At 48.5% G+C, this 21,034-nt stretch overlaps 1 long non-coding RNA gene across 5 annotated transcripts in view; it reads left to right on the top strand.

Annotated features, from left to right (window-relative positions):
• The window catches only part of LOC308192687, a 44,158-nt gene that overhangs the window by 9,381 nt on the left and 13,743 nt on the right, over positions 1-21,034 (top strand). For 4 of the 5 annotated variants that reach the window (XR_013949005.1, XR_013949006.1, XR_013949007.1 and 1 more), the window contains exons 4-5: positions 6,458-6,643; positions 7,646-7,867. This is a non-coding gene — a long non-coding RNA (uncharacterized lncRNA). Of the gene's footprint in view, positions 1-6,457; positions 6,644-7,645; positions 20,953-21,034 lie in introns of all 5 variants that reach the window. The other variant, XR_013949009.1, reaches the window with a different exon arrangement.

The raw sequence follows: 21,034 nt of genomic DNA, 5'->3' as shown, positions 1-21,034 counted from the left end.
AGAAAAATGAACGAGCGGCTCCATTAGCAGCAGAGGATACGCTGAGCAGAGCCACCACATCTTGCTGGTGGGCACGGCGAGGCAGTGGGGGCAGCAGCAGGAGCGGGCTGAAAGCTTTTTCCGAGTGCCACAGGAAAAGCAACCATTATGAGAGTGCACTAAAAGCCTATTCATTGCTAAGGAAAGGGCTACTGAAGAATGTGGGACCCATGCCGAAAGCTGCCAGCCAGAGCAACAGGAAGATTATTAAGGCCTTTGCAAAGCGCCCCGTCTCCTTCCTTTGGCAGTGGTGATTCTGGACATGGAGTCGTTTCAGACCTACCCATTGAAATCCTGTAAATAGCTGTCTGCAGGGAGGGAGAAGCTGGGTTACAGCAAAGGGTGTTCCTTCGTGTGGGAACCGTAGGTAAAACACCCCTAGCAGGGCCAGATCTGGTCAGGAAGGAGAGCGAATGCACACGCTGGACAAGCTCTTCTTGAGCTTTTGGATGTTACAGGGAGTGACTTGAACTCCCATAGGAAGCAAACGTGGCTGTTTTCTGCTGTGCTCCTCAGCAGCAGGCAGTGATGCCCTAATCCACGCTGGCTCCTTGCGTGGGGTCTGTGCACGCAGGAGGCTGGGACTGGGGAAGCTTTTCCAGTCTTCAGACAGGAATATTTTACCTCGAGTCCGCAGCTACCTGTTCTGACCGATGAGAGAGCCATCTTTTGCTTTCTGCCTTCCTTCTTCTCCCGCTCTTCTATTCCCTTCCTTTCCCCCACCTCTGTTTTCATCTCCTTGGAGCCGTTTGGGAAAAGTGCCTGCCAGACAAATCCTAGCCAAGGGGCACCCATCCAAGGAACAAAATCCCCGAGAAATGCCTCCTACAGGCTCTCTCTTTGCTCTCTACGGTGATGCTGATCCTGTGGCCCTTGAAGGAGATTGCTGTGCTCACAACTATTACTAAAAGCAAAGCACAACCTGTAGGGGTAGGTGCTGCACGAACAGCAATGGAGAAAATTCCTACCTTCAGGAATTTCTGCGGGGTGAGAAGAGAAGTGGAGTCATGGGGAGGTAAAGTGACTTGCCCAAGGTTACCCAGTCCATCCAGCTCTTTGATACGCTTTGTCCCTGATGTCCTCTCCCTGGGTCTGTACCATGGATGAGGAGGCAATAGCAGAGCTCCAGACTGGAAGCGCCGCTCTCCTGCCACTGGGAACAGCTTGGCAAGGCACCAGCACAGATAAGGAGGTGAAGAGGGGTGGTGATCACCACCCGTGGGGTGGTGGTGGTCTGTTGACTGCTCTTGACTGCCAGGAGACTCCGACATCACTGCTTTCATAGCCAATTGCTTAAAAGCCATGACTCTGTCCCCTCCAAAATCATGAGACTTTATAGTTTAGAAGCGTGGGGTTTAAAAGAAAAAACATTCTTCATTTACCTTTGGATCTGGAGCCCGTGGGTCGTATTTCTGAGCTTTTTCCCCCACAGCCACAATAGTTAGAAACATACCTCTCCTGCCCTTTAGTTAGAAAACACAGAACATCTTCCTTGCCTGCTCATTCACACATATTCACAGACCTGAAGTCTTTTAGCCCTCCAACTCTCTGTCCATCTCCATTAACGTTGGCCAATGGCTTCAAGCTAAGAAAGAAGCAGCAGGTAGAGAGAAAGACATATATGTACCACACACACCACCACTAAAAGCACCTTGCATCCTTAGAAACTGGGACAGAAGAAGAGATGTAAAAGGTTACTGCAACTTTTTTGAAAGATAAAACTGGATCTTGTCAAAGTGGAGGAAAGACATGGAAACTTAATGTGTTGGAAAACCAGCCTATGGTCTGGAGCAGGAGTCTCTCTGGAAAGAAGAGAGGACATTCAATAACCAAGCTCAGCTGAAGCAAAACCATAGAAAACAAACAGCCTGTGCCAGGAATTTGGGGAAAGGGCCAGTACCGGGAGAAGGAGAGAAAAGAGCACAAAGAAATGTTTAGTTCAAGTAAAAACAGAGCAGTACATCTAAAGAACATAACAGGGATGTGCATGTTACAACCGGCCGGGATAAAAAGAATCAAAAAAAGAACGGAGAAACAAACACAGCTTTAGAAGTAATGAATGAGAAATCAGATTTTCAGGCAGAGCTCAGACATGTCAGCTAAGTGGAGCCTTGTGAGCGCTGCATGATGCTTAATCCGAAAGGAATCCCAAATTCCAGTAACAATATCCACCTCAAGCCAGCAGATGCATGGTCTCACCCACACCCTTGGGGCACAGAAAAACACTGGTGTTTGGTGGTTTGCCCTTCCCTGCATCCACCCTGAATGCTGGCTTACCTGTGCAGGGGCCAGAGCTCCTAACGAGGCAGGAAAGGAGACGGGCAGCTGGGCCCAGCTAACGAAGGGGTCGGAGATGTGCCTGCAACACCCTCACAGTGCTTTCCTCCCAGCGTGGCCGGGGTATTTGTGGCTGAAGGGGACGGGACTGCAGGTCGCTTTGGTCTCCCTGACTTCTCTCCCCAAACTTAAGCGATTCAGTTCTTATCAATTCTCCTCCACGGGGCCACGCAGGGAGCACTCGGATACTTCCAGCACTGCAAGAAATGATGGAAGTGGTGGCTGGCTGGTATACCAGAGCATGGTGCCCAGTGAGCTGGTACTGAGCAGGAGGAAAGGGGAGCAGCCCCCGGACCTGCAGGGGGACAAACCACGGCCACCAGCCCTGGGAACGGACACTGGCCTTGCCCCCAGCTGGAGACAGAGAGAGGTTCGGGGCAAATTGCAAGACCCAGCCTGTGCTGAAGGCGTGAAGCTGATGGGGACAGGAGGTCGGTAACATGGGTCTTGCGAGGTAGGAAGTTCCTCCGTGGTGAAACACCGCTGCTTCTGCTCCATCCAAAGTGCAGAGTGGGCACAGCCGTGTCCCACCCTCAGCAGCACGCACATCACTCTTGTTGATTCAGTTCATTCCCCCTTGGGGCAGGATGGGGCAGGGTTTGGCCCTCGGGAGGCTTGCAAGCAATGAACTGTAAAAAATGAAGAGTCGACAATTAAATGTTCAAAATCCGCAAGGACTTTGTCCAGAGTGGGCTAAGCAAACAAGTACATTGGAGTGACCTATGATCTGCACAGTTAAGGGTGTACTCTACACTGCTTCATTTGTTTTAATCATATTAATTTACGACCCGGGTTTCTTGCTTAATTAGCCAAATGAAGAATGAAGAGTGAATGCACAGCAGTAAGCCTCGACTTGTTCAGCTGGCTTCTAACCTCCTTTCCTGAGCTGGGAGAGTCGTGGTGCTTTGATGCCTCTGAGGTTGAATGTGCCTGCTCACAAGGTGAAGAAAATGGCCAAGAACCAAACTCAAATGAAGGGGCCGAGATGTTCAGTAGTGCTCAACCTCAGGTCCTCTCAGTGAAAACCGAGGCACTGACCACGGGGTGTTCTTGGAGGGATTATATTGAGTAAAGCAGGATGCAAACCTTCGAGATGCTGCTGCTTGCGGCACGGCATTTGACCACAGACCTGGAGCAAGGCTCCCTCGTCACCCCCAAACGATTGCTCCAGGAGCACAAGGCGGATCACCGGGGCAGGAGAGCACCACCGGCCAGTTCCAGCAGGTTCTGGACACATTTTTCTCTGGGGGACGTTGATCACTGTTGATTCCGCTCATGTGGAACAAAGCCACACCATCTCCTGTGTGCCTTCAGGTGGATAAAGAGGAGCACATGGAAAATGGCAGAAAATCTTCCCTGGGTCAGCATTTTCAGACAGAAAGCTGTTTTCGGGGAATGAATTCTGATGATATGGCAGAAATAGTTTTTTTTGTATGTTTTTTTTTTTCCACAAGGAAAACAATCTTCTTCTTGCTTCAGAGGTTTTTTTCCCCATACTGTCAAATAGGAAAAATAATCCAAAAAAATCTGTTGCAAATGCCTCAGCTTTCTTTTTTTTTCCCCTCTTCTTTCTGCTACTTTAATTTTTGGACCAGCTCTATTATTGGATAATTATATTGGCTAATCGCATTTAAACAGTTTTAGCAAGATCGGATAATTGCATTCAGAGCAATTGGGCTGAAAACACACAGAATCTGGTAGGAGTATTTCACAAGAAACTGAACTGGATAAACACGATGGGATGTGTTGGTTAATGTGAGGATACACGCATGCTTAGGCTGCACGGCTCTGACTCCAACCAGGGAAATATTCTGACCCCGAGCCGCTCCCCAGGGCTGGGGCTCTGTGGAAAGCAATCCTTAAGGGCAATAGGGGGATTCCTAAACATATGACTAGAATTTAATTAACAGAAGATAAATCAATTTGAAAAGTGAAAAAAAAAATAAAAATCTTAGCAGCTTCTCCTGATGCACTTGTCATCACATTAGAAGCAAATGCAACTTTTATTTCTAAATAGTTTCAGTGAAATCCAAGTCTCTAATGAACTGTTGCCATCCGGTGTCTAGCTGTAGTCTTGGTTCTCTTCAAGCCAGCAGGAAGACAGTAGCTGCCTTTTAGCTTTGTGCGTATTCAGAAATAATTTTCTGGGAGCTTATAGCCTACTTTGTCAACTAAGTAGCCGGCATGATGGGGAGTGGGACAGTTTTACCAAATTTCTTGTTGCTGGCTCCTTCCTAAGCCCTCTCTGCAGCTGGCTCCTGCACGCAGAGCTTCCTGCAGATGGAAAGGCTAGTGGAAATGTTTCAGATTTTGGTGAAACATTTCTGGACAAACCAGGAGGACCCCTAGATGCACGTAGAGCCATCACGGCATCCCATACGAGTTGCTTGCTCTCATCCTGACTGTCAGGACCCCACGACACATAAGAAGTTTCACCTCTCTAGCACTCTGCTTCAGTCCTGGTGAGGAAACGAAGTCCTCTCATTTTCTGCTCCCAGGGAAGGGTTAACTGAAGAGCAGGCGTGAGCTGCGTGGCAAAAGCCCACTAACAACATCTCCAATTTAACTAAAGCAATTTGCAGAGCCTGGGATGAAACCTGCACCAGGCTGCCTCCTTACCCATCCTTCCTCTATCTCTCTGCCCGATCTGAAAGCAAGGCACAAGGCTGTGAGTCAGAAACTGCCTAATTTGAGAAAAGCCAAAGCCTCTCCTGAGAGCCTCTGGCTTGTGGGCGAGACCTCCAGCCAGTCCCACCGAGGCATCCAGCTCAGAAAAAAAACATGTGCCATGCAGCCCGGGCAAAGCACTTGTCAATAAATGACCCTGGCAGAAATCGTTTAACGAAGGGCATCTTGAGGATGGTCCTTCGGGCCAGGGCTGTGACTCCTGCATGTTGAACTTAATGTCCACACTTGGCATGAAGAGGGGCGATGGATGGGCAGAAAAGCCAGGTGGATGGGTCTGAGCCAAGGGCTTCAGCCTTGGGGATTTCTGAGCCTTGCAGCCTGTGTGGGCGCTGGACAGGCACGAGTCTGGGCAAAGCTTGACGTTGTGCAGCTGCAGAGGCAGAATTTAATGTTGCCACCCAAAAGGTGGCAAGTAGGGCATACGGGGAAAGGAAAGGTGGGGCAGTGAGCCTGCTGCTCCTGTTAGAGGAAGAAAGATGGGGAGCGGTGAGGCTGATCTTAGGAGAAACTGGCTCCCAAGCTCCAACACAGGTGACAGAGCCACAGTTGCCTCGCTTCATTTTCCATAAAACCTCACAGATTTCACCGCAAGGGCAGAGTTTGGCTTTTCTACCAGCAAATATAAAAACCGCACCGTTCTGATAGCAAACCCCACGGAAGTGGACGTTGCCACTTGGCACTCCCTTGCTGTTGAGCACCGTTCACCCAAGCAGAGCAGATGCTGTGCAGAAGAGGGTGAAGGTCCAGCCTGCATGGTTTTCATAGCCCTGTGCCCCAGCGCCTCCACAGAAGGGAGCACGGAGGCTGATGTTGCAATGCTGGGATGCATAAAGGCAGCGTGTCTCAGGGAAACTGGTGTTTTCCCACACCCAGAAATCTCCCCCAGGACAAGAGCCCCTTTTGCCTCCATCTGGTCCCGGTAAAACGAACCTAGCTGGAGCTACACGGAGGCATGTGGCATCGCTGCCAGCAAGCAGACCAAGCCAGCCCCTAGCTAGCATGAGCAAACGTGCACCCACTGGTGTCTGAAGCTGGGCGGATTTATGCAGACCAGAGAATATAAAGAGCTGGCATAAAATCCACAGAGTTGTTTGCTTTAAAATGAAGAAGAGCAGGGCAAACACTGGCATGGCCACGTCTTTTGGTCATTCTCCCATAAACTTTTTCCAAACATCTTCTAGAAGAACAAATAGGTCCTGCATCACCCTAGGGTAAACGTGAGGTTTCTGTGGTCCCAGGGACGCTGTATCTGCCAAGGGAAGCCTGGTCCCACGTCACCATTACAGGCAGGGCCACCACAAACCCTTGGTTGCCCGGGCTAGTGCAGACCCCGTCGTGTGACAGTGAGCATTTGCAGCTCACAGACTCACTTTGTTTGCTTTCTGTTTCCCAGGCATGACTTACATCCTTGCTGATGGCGGTGTCCACGCAGCCGGCGTGCCAGGCTGGGCACAGCCTGTCCCCTGTTTGTGCTCCAGTTTCCTTGCTCAGACCTTCATCTGCCTCGGGGAACCTGAACTGGGCAAGGTGTGTCAGAGAGCAGAGGACCCTTGGATAAAAAGCCCTCTAGGGAGATGAGGTATTGTTCTTTTACAACCCCTCCATTACGCTGGCTGCAGCAGGGTCCCACATTTTTTAGGCTGCCTGAAAAATGTGTGAGCACATGGTGTTTTGCTCCTAGCATCATCATTAAGGGTCATTTTCACTGAGGGTAAAAGCAGTACTTGCCCAAATGGCTGTAACCCTGTCCTATTTGAAGAAGCAAACAGACGTGGTAATTCCCCTCCTCGCCTCTATATATTCGTGGTTTGCTCCATGGATTTGAAAGCTGGTCCTGTTCCTTAAAGCAGGGACAACTTTCCATCCAACTGAGCACCACTGCAAGCCTCAACTGGGTTGCCCGCGAACCCTAAGCAGCTCCTACCTTAAACCTCTCACAAGCACCCAGAGCAGAGGCAGGAGACACTGACACCTCCTGGTGTAATGCACCACTTGGAAATGATTCACCCAAACTGGAAACTGCTCTGGGACATGCCCAATACGGCACACTATTTCTGCTCTGGTGCTTGGGCCACCTTGAAACACGTTGATGCTTTGAGATGCCAGGAGATCCTGTATTTTTATTTTCTCGTGGTCAGTTCACATTAGCAGCAGTTTTGCAACGGGAGCTAATTAGGGCGAGTCTCCTGTAAGAAAGTCCTACAGCAGATGAAAGGCAGACCCAGCTATCTCCCTCGCATCTCTAGTAGAAGAGAAATGCAAAGAAAAATTATTGCAACAGATGTAAATCCAGTTCCGTATCTCTTGTTATTAAGATTGAGCCACCACACCGAGCCCCAGGCACTACAGGTATTTAAAAGTTGTTTGTAGGAGAGAGAGTGTCACAAATTAGTACAGCCCTCAAAAAGTGGACAAGCAATTAGACTGTGTTTTACAAGACAATAGGACAACAAAGTAGGAGCCATCCCAACTTTTTCTAATTGATGCTTCTTGGTCCTTAAAACAAACAAAAGGCTGAGAAGAGCACAACACAAAGCAGGCTCAGCCTTCAGAGCAACTTTACCATTTCTGATTTTCCTAGAAAAACATCCTCGAGGCAGCCCGAAGCTGGCTGCGCGAATCCCCCTGCGCTTAACCTTGCTTTCGAGATGAAAAGCGAAGATTGGAGCAGTGGAAGCGGAGCTATTTTGGTGACATAGTGCCACCCACTGTCGGAGGGACAGACAGCACCCTGGCCCTGCTCGGCCATGTGCTGCGCTTGCTGTTCGGAGAGCTGAGATGCGTCTGCAACATATAATATCAGGTATCTAAGGTATCTATAAGGCGGCTATATACATGCAGTGGGATATTTACACGTAGCTATACGTATACTGATGGCTGAGGCAGCTGTGTTGTCCTGCTGGAGATGCTTATGCTCATGAATAATTCCAGTTTGGATGGGGGGCAGAAACCCGGTGTGTAGCCAGGGGCTGTGCTCAGCGGAAAAATCTGGGGCAAGTGACAGTGAAAACGTGTCACGTAGGTGGCAGTCCCCCTCGGTGTCCTCAGACGTGGAAGGGACGGGTGAGAGGTTGGCATGGGGAAGAGGGGTGGAGGTATGGAGACACATGGACACACAGCCCCATGCGTGCATTTTTGCGACACTTGATTTTGTATGGATTTGATGTGCACTTGGATTATTGGTTGCTCGTGCGTGTTGTGATGGGGGGAACTATCTGATGGAAAAAATGACCCAAAGAACAACACCACGCTTGGGGCTATGCCGTTGTATGTCCACGGTAGGGAGGATATTTCCACCTGTCTTACGAGGAGCTCAGACCAGAGCGTCCCAAGGCATTTCCAAACCAATAAAACGCTGTGTCCTGGGAAAAGATGGAGTGGCATTGCTCCGTACGCCCACCAAAGACAAACCAAGAAGTCTTTTCCAAACCGGAGAGCGGGGCGTGCCCTGGTGAGCAGCGAGCTCTCGCAGGACGGTGTGTGCTCCTCCGCAGAGATGCCCTCGGAGAAGAGATCTTTCATTAAGATTGTCATTCACTACGATTTCCATCCCCGCGGAGGCTGCTTCCTTGGCAGGCGCTGTCTCCAGGGGAGGGAGCGGTTGTGAAATATTCATACATCAGAAGAATTGCATTTGTGAGCGTGGACCGCAGAGCCACAACTGGCTGGAGGGGCGTGCAGGGGAAAACAATAGCAGCGAAGGAGGGAATAAAAAAAAGGCAGAATCCAGGTTGTGAAAGGTGAGCCTGCCCCTTGTCCAAATGCTCGATGAGCCCCCACCCAGGCTGGTGACAGTGAGGAGCATCCCAGGGTCTGGTTTCTGGTGGCTGCAGAGCTGCTTGAGCCCACTTCAGGGTAGGAGAATTGGCTGGCTCTGAGCATGTGAAGCTAATTGATTTTCTCCTCGTACAGCGATGGCTAAGCAGCTTTTGCATTCATGCTTCTGCGAGTCTGAGGAATAACCTTAGCAGAGCATGCATGAGAGACCAAACGGCCCCTGAACCAGCTCTGTGTCACAGGCTTGATGCCTCGGGCATCTCTTCAGCGGCTCCCTCCTATAGGTTACCACAGTTTCAAATAACTTTAAGAAAAAAAAAAAAGAAAAAAAAAAAGACCAGGAAAAAAACACACATTTAGGGATCTTTGGTCAACTTGGATTGAATTAAGAGTGACACGTACACATGCTCACACAGGGCAGCTGTGTATGCAGCCTTTCCACAGGATGCTGTTGTAAAGTGTGGCATGGTTAAGGGTCAGACAACCCCCATGCCCTGGGATTTGACAAAAAGGCCAGCAGTAAAGGCAGCAGAGAACAGTGAGGTGCCACACTCTGGGAGAAAAGCTGAAGCAGACGATTTGGGTTGGAAAGCTGTGCAAGGGCATTTCCATGGGGAAATACAGCAGTCCAGCCCTCGGGTATCTCAGCACACGGCTGCAAATCCTTTACATCACGATGGACCAAGAAGCCCACAAGCATGGTTCAACACCTCCCTGAAAGATGCACGTTGCCTCCTAAACCATCCAATTTCCTTCCAGTGCTCTCCGTGTCTCACGCTGAGGACTCAATTCCTCCTTGGGTTCCACAGGCTACCTCTATAACAGCGAGAATAACAGTAAACCCAAGAATAATAAGATTTTTTAATGCTTTAGAGTGATTATTAGGACCTGCTGCTCTCTATTGCCCACCATTGCTTTAATTTGCTGGGATCCTACAGGGAAGCCGTCCCTGCACATGCTTTCTCGAGGGGGTCGTTTTTCCCCCGCGAAGGAAGGATGCTCACAGCCTCCCGACGCCAAGCTGCATCCGACCAGCTCGCTCCTCGCCTCCCTCTCGGGAAGCATACGCACGCTCGCACGCCGCAGGAGCAAGTTTTGACTATTTTAGGGCCTGAAATTTCCCGGTCGGCATGGCAACTTCCGACTCCGCACCTCTGACGGAAGCAGCTTAAAATAGAAAATCCAGAAAAGCAGCAGCAAGCCTGGCTCCAGCACCACCGGCAAGAAGCCCAGGGTGTTGCGGGCAGGATCTGGCCTCTTGGGGTCAATGAGGACAACCCGTGGGGCCGCCACCTCAGTGACCGCATTTCTTAAAACATCGCCCGAACCTTCTTTTTGCTTGGAAGGTATCCACTCCTGTCACCCCTTCTTTGCTCAGCAAAGCTTTGGTTCCTTATCCACGGCCTATTCATGGCCATCAAACCTCCATGGATGCTGGCTCCATCCCAAATATATTTTCCTGTAGACTTTCCAGGGCTGTCCAGTGTCACAGGACTGCCATTTCGAGGAAGCCTTCCCAACCCCTCGAGCTTCTTTTGTATGAGTCCTTTTGTTCAGTTTGGAAAACCCGTTAATTTTTACAATCGTTTTTCCCCAAACCATTTTTTTCCCGGCTCACACATAAACAATCACGATCATGCGGGGCGAAGCAGGCATGTGGTGCATCTCCTCTAATCCCCGCTTAACCTAATTCATTTTCCGTCTACGAACCAAACTCCACGAGATTCATTGAAGGAGCCTGGATTATGTCTCTGTCAGCCCACAACGCTCGTGTAGGATTAGTGAATAAAAGACCTAGAAGTTCTCCGCGAGCCACTAAACCTGCAGCAACCAAAACACCTAGAAAATCCCCTTCCAATCACGGAAACATCACCAGCAGTGCAGAGCCCAGTCCTCGGAGCTATTTCATGTCTTTAAGGATCTGGACCTCTCTGTTGTGTTTTGTTTCTGTTGGTTTTTGTTTGTTTGTTTTGTTTTGTTTTCCCCTTTTCTCCTCTTTGTGGCCCAAAGCTTTCTGGAGAGTTCAATGGGCAAGCCTGGATGGGTGTGGGTTTTATTTGGCTTTCTGGTGGGAAATGTAGGTGAGCTGTGATCAGCCAGCTGAAGCTGGAAAAATAAAAACAAACTTCTGCGCAGCGAAGAAGGGCCCATTTTGTACAAGCACAATCACTGCTGCTTGTTGTTGCTTCTAGGAAAGCTAGCTGACATTTTTTCAATCAAAATGCTTTCCACTTTCCCTTCAGTTGATGCTTTCTTTTTCTTTTTTTCATCAAGTTTTGGCAGGAAAACATTATTTAATGCACATTGTTTTTTTAAAACTATTTATGCGCTTTCACTTTGATGTGTTTTTGGAAGTGCAACCAAATGTCCAAACATTTTATTTCTCCTTTACGCAAACGTGCAATGTATTGATATAAAATCAATGTTCTTTGATACTCTCTTTGCCCTGGCTCTGTTTTACTCTTTCCCATCCCCTTAACAAGGCATCTCAGGCCAGAGCTTGCTGCAAGCTCTTGGCTCCAGGGGGAAGTAGGAGAGAACTGGGTGGAGAAGCCCTTTCCAAGCACAGAAGAGAAGGCTGAGCTTCCCTTGCAGCTGTTTCCAAGCTTTTTAGGGTACACAAACTCCTCTAAAAGCTGCTGGTGGAAATGGGGACCAATGCATCTTACCCAGCTTGGTAAACTCCCAGTGGCAGGGGAGCTGCTGTGGTCTCAAGGAAGACCGAGAGGTGGCTGGAATATCAAGAAACAGCATTTAATGGTGTAGCCTCCAAACTTTGGGGACAGCGAGGCAATGCTTCCCCAGAAGAGTGAAGCAGGAGAGGAAAGGCAAGTGAAAACTGGACCCAGCTATCACTTAATCAAGATTTTATTTCTAATGAAAATTCCCCGGGTAGGTTTTACAGGCTGCTCAAAGCACGCTCCATACCTCAGGGTTAGTCTGATTATTCAAAATCCCCTCTCTCCCCTCCCCAAATACACATCTGATGCTGCGTGCAGGACATCTGCCAGGGAAGGATGATGTGACAAAGGGAGTGAACATAAATCACAGCTGCTCATTGCAAAAGCTGCATGTATCTGTCCTTGCCCTTTTGTGCCTTCACCTTCAGTCCATGGCTTGCCCGTTCGATCCATCTCCCTGTCGTTACTGCTCTTTTCACCTCTCTCCGTAGTGCTCCCCTTTTTGCTGCCTGGGAGCACAGCCTCTTCTTCCCCGTCATCAGCCTGGCTTCTTGTGTCTCTGTCCTTGAGCATCCCTGGCCTTCATCTTTGCCATCCTTTTATATTCCTCCTCTTCTCCCTCCAGCATCGCCGCCCTCCTTACCTCTGCCTGTGCCTCTATGAACAGACACACATGAAATATTTCACTGTCACCGTGCTTTTCAGATGTAAACTAATTACAGTCCATGAGCCAGCGGGTCAAAGGTATTATCCTCATTTTTGCAGCAGGCAGACTGCAGCTCTCCATCCCGCTGTGTCAACGCACACACACACAGAAAGGATGACGTGGGGACGTGGGTCAGACCCGTCACACTGAGGACCCACAGCCCAAAGTTTTGTCCTCTTTGCAAGCACGATCTGCTCGAGAGAAAACCCTCACCAGCTGCAGGTTAACGTCACGAAATATCCTGGAGAGAAAGCTGCCAACCATGGGGTCATCTCCTCAACCCTTAACACATCGACCAGCCCTGTACGTGGCAGCAGATTTTTTTTTGCCATTTCTGGATGGTGGAAAACATCTGGACTGTGGGATCTCGGTGCCAGCAGATCTTGTTAACAAGCTACTCAAGTGTTCGCGTGAAGCACCAGGAGAGTGGGTTACGTGTCTTATTGATCTAACGTCAGCCATCACCTCCAGGAATGGATGTTTTCAATAGAGAAAGCAGACTAGCAATAGGCTCGTGGACGTTTGGCCAGTTCAGGAGATGGTAGGATACAAATGGCTTCCCCTAATGAGATATACCTTACAGGCAAGATCTAGCAGAGGACCCTGCCACTATCAAAGTGCTATGACACAGCCGTGGTTTACTGGATTAAAAAATCACAGTGTTGCTGATCATTACTGAACATTAACACTGAACATTACGATCATGATACTGTCCCTTTGGGGAGGAGCAGTGGAACACCTGGTGAAAAGTAGTGCATGTTGCTGAGTGTCTTTGAAGCTCTGGGCATAGGATTCACTTTCCCTGTACTGAAAATCTTGGCTGATGATGGATCATCCCTGTGGATGGAAACACCAAGCTAAAAACAGCACCTGGAATAAATACAAGCCATGTGAGACAGAGAGGGCTTCCTCAGCTGAAAAAAAATAAATAAATAAATAAATAAAAAGAAGCCAGAAAGGGTATTGGAGAATCACAGAAAGGTTGAGGTGGGAAGGGACCTCTGGAGGCCATCTGGTCCAGGCCCCTGCACAGGCAGGGCCACCCAGAACTGCTGGCCCAGAACCACATCCAGGTGGCTTCTGAAGATCTGCAGAGCTCTCTCCAGTAAGACCAGGTCTCCCTTGTACTGGGGAGCCCTGGACTGGACCCAGCACTCCAGGTGTGGCCTCATCAGTGCTGAGCAGAGGGGAAGGATCAGCTCCCTCCATCTGATGGCAACACTTCCAATGCAGCCCAAGAGACCGCTGGCTTTCTTTGGTGCGTTGCTGGGTCATGTTCAATTTGGCGCCCACCAGGATCTCCAGGTTCTTCTCTGCAGAACCATTTTGCAGCCAGCCGGCCTCCAGCACACACGGGTACCTGGGGTTGTTCCTCCCCAGGGGCAGGACCTTGCATTTCCCCGTGCAAAACATCCTGAGAGCCCAACTCTCCAGCCTGGCCAGGTCCCTTTGGATGGCAGCCAGGCCCCATCTGGTGTACCAGCCGCTCCTCCCGGTTTTGTATTACCTGCACGTTCATTGTGGATGCACCCTGTGCTGTCATTCAAGTGGCACAAGGGAGATGTTGAAGAGCATTGGCCCCAGTACCACTCCCTGGGGCACACCACTTGCCCCCAGGTAGACTTTGTGCCACTGATCACAACCTTCTGGACCACTCAGATGGTTTTCAACCCACCTCACCATCCATTCCTCTAACACGTACTATGTCAGCTTGCCTACGAGGACGTTAGGGGAGACAGAGCCAAAATCCACACCAAAACCAAGGTGAAACAACACCCACTGCTCCCCACTCACCTGCCCAGCCACCTCGCTGCAGAAGGCGATCGGGCTGGGTAAACACGGTTTCCCCTCCGTATTTCCCCTTGTGCTGAAATAGCAGCAGAGCACCAGGACATGATATTTTAAGAAAACAATGAGATTAAGAGACAGACACTAAGTGTTCGCAGCGCTTCTGACAGAGATAAACTGCAGTATCGGTTTCTATCAGATTGAGAGCACGCGGCCTGCACTTCAGGGGGGAGGCTTAATGATTTAACAGGGCTTTCCCATCTCTCGCTAGCAAGCTCCAACAGCACAGATAGGCGAGCATCAAGCGGAGACAATTGCAGCTGTAAATAAATAATGAACCCGCTGCACGCGGAAGCCCTCACCCAGGAACCAAATCCTGAAGATGCTGCTCGGGCATCTTTCACACGAGACACAAGCCAGGTTTCCCCGTGCCCAGTTATGTTCCACATCTCCCGGAGGAGGGATATTGTTTGTCTCTCTACTTTCTTTCTACCCCCCCTGGGGCTACAGCATGCTTTTTATTTTTTTTTTTCAGGCTGTTTCACCAGCTCTTAATGTTCATGGGAGGGTACAGTGATCACGCACATGGTGGGAGGGGGCCAAAGAGGAGGGGTTTGGCTTCTGCGTCATTTCTTTCTTCTTTTTATTGTCTGCCTCCTTCCACACCTTTCCTACAGTTTATGTTTCCCAGCTAAGCTACTTTATGTTACCCTGCTAAGCAAGGACATCCCGCAGTATGTCTCTGTGTTGTCGCTGCTCTGTCACCTCCACTCTTACCCTTGGTTAGGTAGAAACCTCTGCTCTTTGATGAGATGGAAAAGGAAGAAAGACCTGAAACTCCCACATGTTCCCTGTCTGCTGGGGAACAGGGACTTGTAACTCCTGCATCCTCACTCACCTCATCACAGAGGAGGGATGCCTTCTGCAAGCTTCATCCTCACTGCATAATATTGAGTCTTCAGGGCCAGCATTTAATCTTTTAACCATGACAACATATGTGGCTCCAGCAAGTCCTACCAAGATTTCTCTGCAAGGAAAAATGAAGCTTACATGGTACCAACTGCTCCATTTCCTCTTAACTCCAGATCGTCGGCAGGTATTAACTATGACAGCTATTAGCTATGACAGGTATTAACTATGACAGCTAATAAACACACAGTTTACCCTGATACAATTAAAGAACAGAAAAGGGGAAGAACATGACTAAAAATCAAGATCAAATATACAGATCAACAAAGACGAAAAGTCCTGAAAATGCCACAAAATCTACCAGCCTTCCTTATTGCTGCCACTGGGAAAAAAAAAGATATTTTTAAATACAATGATAGAGGGCAGCAAATAGACCAAAGAAGGAAAGAAAGGTGTGCTTTCCACAACCCCCCAAGAAATCCTCCTCCCTGCAGCTGTCTATGTGCCCATTCACCTTCCTGATTCTTTCTGAACACCCTGCTTAGACCACCATACCAATGACAAACTCGATTGAGTTACTTCCCTAAAATGAGGATGTCTACATTGACATGCACCCCAGGAAGATCTGGTCCCAAATCCCACATGAGAGGCTCTGGCATCCACAAGTTTTCCGTGACTTGTGGGTGCTCAGAATCTCCTGGGCAGGGTTTGTCCTCAAATGACAGAAAGGAGGAAAAAAAAAAAAAAACAACCCTCCTCTCAAAATACAAGTGAAACGTGCTTCTGATGCAAAATTAGCATTTGGCAGAGAAGTGACTCACAGTGACTGAGGGCTTCGTGCATCCCTTCTCTGAAGCATCCAGGATCTTTTTCTGGCTCGTGAATCACCCGAAAATGGCAGCTGAGCGTGTCTTGTCCTAAGTAAAGCTGAGGGTGTTGAGAAGAAGATGAAGGGCTCTGCTCTGCTCTCTGAAACGGCACCGCTGGCAATGTTTGTGATGCCAGGAAGAGGGGAAACAGCATTGCCATGGGTTAAAACATGGAAAGTTTGATTTACAGTGAATACCTGGGCTTTGGAGACTGTGAGCTGAAGGTGGATTCAGCTGTACACAGAGCAGGGTCCTGCGTGGGAGGGACCAGATATTTGAAAACATGCATGCAAATAGGGATCCTTTTTATGGCTGAAAACATTCCCCTCTGTCAGCAGAGGATTTCCTTTGGATAGTTGCTCACCACAAAATAGTCCCTTCCAAGGCACCCCTCATTACTAAGCCCCCTGACCAATATTTCCAGCACCTTCCTAGGGCAAAAACATCACCACACTGTTTTCACGGTTTAACCTAAGCTCATCCTAATGTAGCTCACGTTTTGCAGGAAATGTAGGCACAACAGCAAAGAAATACACAAGGTAAATACCAGAGGTCCTCAGACTTGTAAGGAAGGAGAGAATCACTTCCCACCTGGAAGGAGAGCTGTAGGACATTGCTGATGAAGGAGACTCAAGGAGGAACCCACAAAGGCTTTCTGCAGGGACAATGTGCAGTAGGATCACCCACCTGCCCCAAAGTACCTGCAGAACATTTCTGCTGAGCAGCAGAAGAGCAATTTGAGAGCAACATCGGGCTGGTCGCACAAAGCCGCCTGCAGAAAGCTGCCTTAGCAAGACTGCCACATCGTGCTCTTCAGCTCAGCACGGCAACAAAGACAGGCAAGGGGGGAAGAAAAAAGGAGTAAAATTCAAATACTGCCATTGCTTTCACGGTAATCAGCACAGCATTATGCAGAATGATTTGTAATTTTACACTGACGGCTATTATCTTCTGGCAGCCACCATGACTGAAACAAATGTCTGATATTCCAAGGGGCTGGGTTTTTGTGTCTTTGACAAGAACCTCACCACAATAAGGAGACCAAAGAGAGGGAAACGTTGTTCTGCAGTCTCTCTGTCTACCCTGATGTATGAATTGTGGCAGTCCTTCATTGGCGCTCATTATGCTCAGTGCTGACGGCATCGCTTTGATGTCAACCTCACTTGAAATGTCTTTTGCATAGCAATAGAAGAAGCACGCCCCATGGACTTTGCTTGTAACATTCTCCTTTTCCTTTGGGTGGAGAAGTGCTGTGACAGGGCACGCAACAAGAAACTCCCCAGCTTGGCCCAACATGATGTTAGGCAAATTTGAAATATGAATAAGGGATGTCAAAGCAATATCCAGCCTCTCACTTGAGCAGAAACATCTAAAATATTTTTTTAAATGCCTTCCAGGTAGACAAAGCATGCAGGGAATCCCTGGGTAATAAGTGATTAAAGAACTTCAGCTGTGCAGGTTCACCCCAAACCTTCTCATCTTCCTTATGGCTCATATCATTAAAGAAGGGAGGTAGGAAAGCAAGAAGAAGGAAAAAAATACAGAAAATGAGAAATACCCTATTTTGTCATGGCTTTTGTCTTGTATTTTTAACCAAAACTCTCAGAAATCTGGATTTGGAACTGCCTGATCCTGGACACTGAATGGGATCAAACACAAAACAGGATGAGGCTCCAGAGCTAGAATTCCCCAGTTTGGGTTCATTCATAATCCGTGATATTCATATTTCTCCTGCCATGAGGTCTTCTTCGTTCATCCTGAGTTGCTCAGGTTCTCCCAGCAACCAGAAGACACTGCCATCCACAGGGATTTCCTATAGTGATATTTTAAGAAAATTTTAGAAATCTGAATCAAAGAAAAGCTGCCTAGGCCAGCAGTTCACCCGGGTCAAGCCTGGCTAATTATCAGTCAAACTTTTCATTAAATGTTCAAGTTTTGATAGAAAAAGACAGAAAAGGATTTAGTACACTGTCTAGGAAGTTTTTGTAGGGAAAATTTTTGCCTTTCAAGCAAACCAGCTATACTTTGCCCAAAGCTGATCCACACTTACTGAACTTCATTGCTTTATAGGGATATTTCTAGTTTTTGTCTGGCTACATTTGATGGTTTATTTAAGGTGGTGTTGGCATGAATGAACTATTTCTAAGCACTTTTTTAAAGCTTTTAAGGTCTTTGCTTTTATCCTGGAAGTGTTCGTGTGCCCAGCAGCTGACAAGCTGTTTCCAGCTCTAGCGTCTTGTCCAATAAAATACATTAACATTCCTTACAGCCTTGATCCATTTCTGGGATGCTCAGAAAAGTGAAGGGCTGCCATTCCCACCTCAAAGCCTCTCACCAAGCAGTCTGCTTGGTATGTAAAAACCCTGCTGTCCTGAGGCACCTGTGGTTTAAAGTGGAGGGGATATGATGTACTAACCACTTCAGTTCCCATGGCACCAAAATTCAAAGCCATCCCCTGGTAGCTTCAGGAGGCTTTGGCACAAAACCAGGGCTCCTTGTTTTCTGTCATTTTGTCCTTTTCTGCATACTTCATCATCTGATTTTGACTGAGCAAGCACATCAGTTGTCCAAAAAGCCATCTTCTTTCACCGTGCCTAAGGCACCATAAAGGGGAACAAATTCAGAGAGGGGAAACACCCCATCTTGTCCAGAAGCCAAGCCACTTCAAGGAGTCTTGATTATGGCACTACATGGCAGCACACCCCAAGTTATAAGTCAATTTTGTAAATCTTGCCTGACACCACTCAAAGCTCCTTAGCCTAAAAAAGACTTTCTGAAATGTTTTATTATTTTTTTTTTCCCTGGCAATTCATTGTTTTTTTTTCAGGAGCTTCCTATTTAGGGAGGGGAGGTGTGAGCATCTCTTTGAAGTGTTGTCTGCTGCTAAATCACAGAACCATAGTATAATTAAGGTTGGAAAAGACCTCCAAGATCGTGAAAGTCAGCTTATTGCTGGTCTCCATTTGTGCTCAGATGGGGAAAGTCCAGGCTTCTCTGAGCAGATTCTCTTCTAGGGCGAAGTGTGGCCCAACAGAGCTCATCAGGGCAAAATAAAAGGTGAGGGAGGTCCAGCAGAGGCAGCAGAGGTGAGGACATCTTTCCTTCTCCAAAGGCAGAGAATACGGTGTTGCATACAGATGAGCATTAGCGTTTATTTTTTGGAGGAAAATCAATTTGCTGGACAATTAAATGTGGCCTCAGTGCACCCAGGTTGCTTCCATCTTACCTGCTAGCTTATCCCACCCAATAATCCATTCTTTTTGTGGGCGAATTCACCAAATACGTACATCTCCACTCTTTCCCAAGACATTTGCTCATCATAAAGATGCAGACGCAGGGTTTGTCCATGGGGTCACATCTCCGAGCTGCTGTCTCCTGCACGTATTTACCTTCTGCAACAAAAAGGCTTGCCAGGCTCTCACACCAACGAGGCAAGCAGCTCCTCCTGAGATTTTTTTTTTTCCAGAGAAAAGTGTCCGTAGCCACTCAGCCACCTCCTCCCCAAGCCTTTGCTTGGCCCTGGGGTCCTCTAATGTTTGAGATCTTCCTTTTGATCTCAGATTTAGCCTTGAGAAGAGTAAACTGTTCTCCGCCTGGCTGGAGCCGGCCAGAAGCTACTCCCCAATAAACATCTGGTCCTTTGTTTTCCCCAGGACTGTTATCTAGGGCATTGTTTTACCTTTCCTGCCCAGCCTAGCTTGCAGCCCCTTTTGGGGCTGTCTCTGCAGCAGGTAACGCCAACGAGCTGAAAAGTGTCCCCTAGTTCTATGCCCTAATACCAGTAGCTCCCAGTTTGCAGGATGAACCTTTACTGATCCTTTGTGTAGCCACCTCCTTGCCGCCCGCTTTCAGCATTGTCCTTCATTTGCCCAAATGGGTTTTCTGTAAAAAGACCAGGGTGGGCTGCAGCTCCCTGCCTTGGGGCAGCGGTTATCTGAGAGTTGGGAATAGCCCCTTTCATCTCAGCAAATTAATTCTGCAGGAGAAAGATGGTGACAGATCCGAGAGCAGCTGAGTTTATCACAGCTTTTAATTTAGAAGAAACAACCCGCTAATGTGTGCTCTGAGCAGATGGGTGTCACAGAAGCCAGGGTTTTATGAAGCGTTCCCGAATTTTCCAGACTTCTCTTCTTAAGATCTTCCCATTACTTTTATTTAGTGCCATAGAGACCAACGAGGGATCAATAGTGTGAGATGCTGTGTGAGATGCTGGTGCAGCAGCCACCGGGGAAAGGCTGGAGGCCCACTGGCCCAGGCTGGGAGCCTCCAGGAGGCTCTACCCTCTGCCCCACAAGGATCCGCAATGGATAACCCTCTCCCACGAGCAGAGGATTTGCTTCCGGAGCCATTGCTCCTGTGGTCACTCAACAAACTGCTTTTCTCACCAGGAAAATGCCCTGCTCGAGGGGAGGACATCACGAAGGTCATAATCTGGTCTCGGCAGATAATGGAGAGGCTGGATTTGCAAAAGCCTCCAAAGTATTTTCTTTTCATTCCTGGAATGAAGCATAAGGAATTGCTGGGATTTTGTCTTATATTTCTAGCCCTTTGCTTGTGCTTACGTTCATTTCCAAAATATCCAGCCTCGCAGGAGGGTCAGCAGGATCCTGGTGTCCTCCCCTCTGAGTACAAGTAGGTGTGAGTGGGCATGCGATAACTCATAGCCTGCCTGCCTGGCTGCTCATTTTGGGAGCTGCCTGTTGAGGCACATAGCACCAGGAAAAGGGTTTTATTGCCAAATAATCCTTCATTCCTGAAATCCTCTGCCCCAGCACTCCGAAATACCAAGCGATAAATGCTAATTTCAGCGATTCCCAGAGCCACGTTCACAGAGCTTGTTCACAGCATTTATCTGTAATGCTTCAGCCAAAAATTGTCGCAATACTTTTTTTCTTAGTAATCACTTGAAAAAGCCGTTGCAACGTGCCACCTGCCCCTCCGTGCAATATGCCCGTGCCATTCTTTCACTGGCAGCTACAGAAACCAGATGCTAAGGTGCAGAAGATAATTTCCCCGTGGCAGGGCACATCTGGCTCTCTGGCAAACTCCAAAGACCACTGTGCTGAACAACCACTCCAGAGTCGCTTTTGGCTCTACAATGAGGTTGCATGTGAGCTGGCACCAAGACCTTGCCCCTCCGGGCACCTTCTGTCTTCAGGTGACTTTTAAATGTAGAGGATTTGTTGCTTTGCCCAAAACACCTGGTTCCTTCAAAGCTTCTCACCTTATCTATTCTGTCC

The sequence above is a fragment of the Anser brachyrhynchus genome, assembly GCF_964034855.1.
Source record: "Anser brachyrhynchus genome assembly, chromosome: 3".
NCBI classification, from domain to species: domain Eukaryota; kingdom Metazoa; phylum Chordata; class Aves; order Anseriformes; family Anatidae; genus Anser; species Anser brachyrhynchus.
The sequence above is the reverse complement of the archived record's forward strand: the minus strand, read 5'-3'. Positions and strand labels throughout refer to the sequence as shown.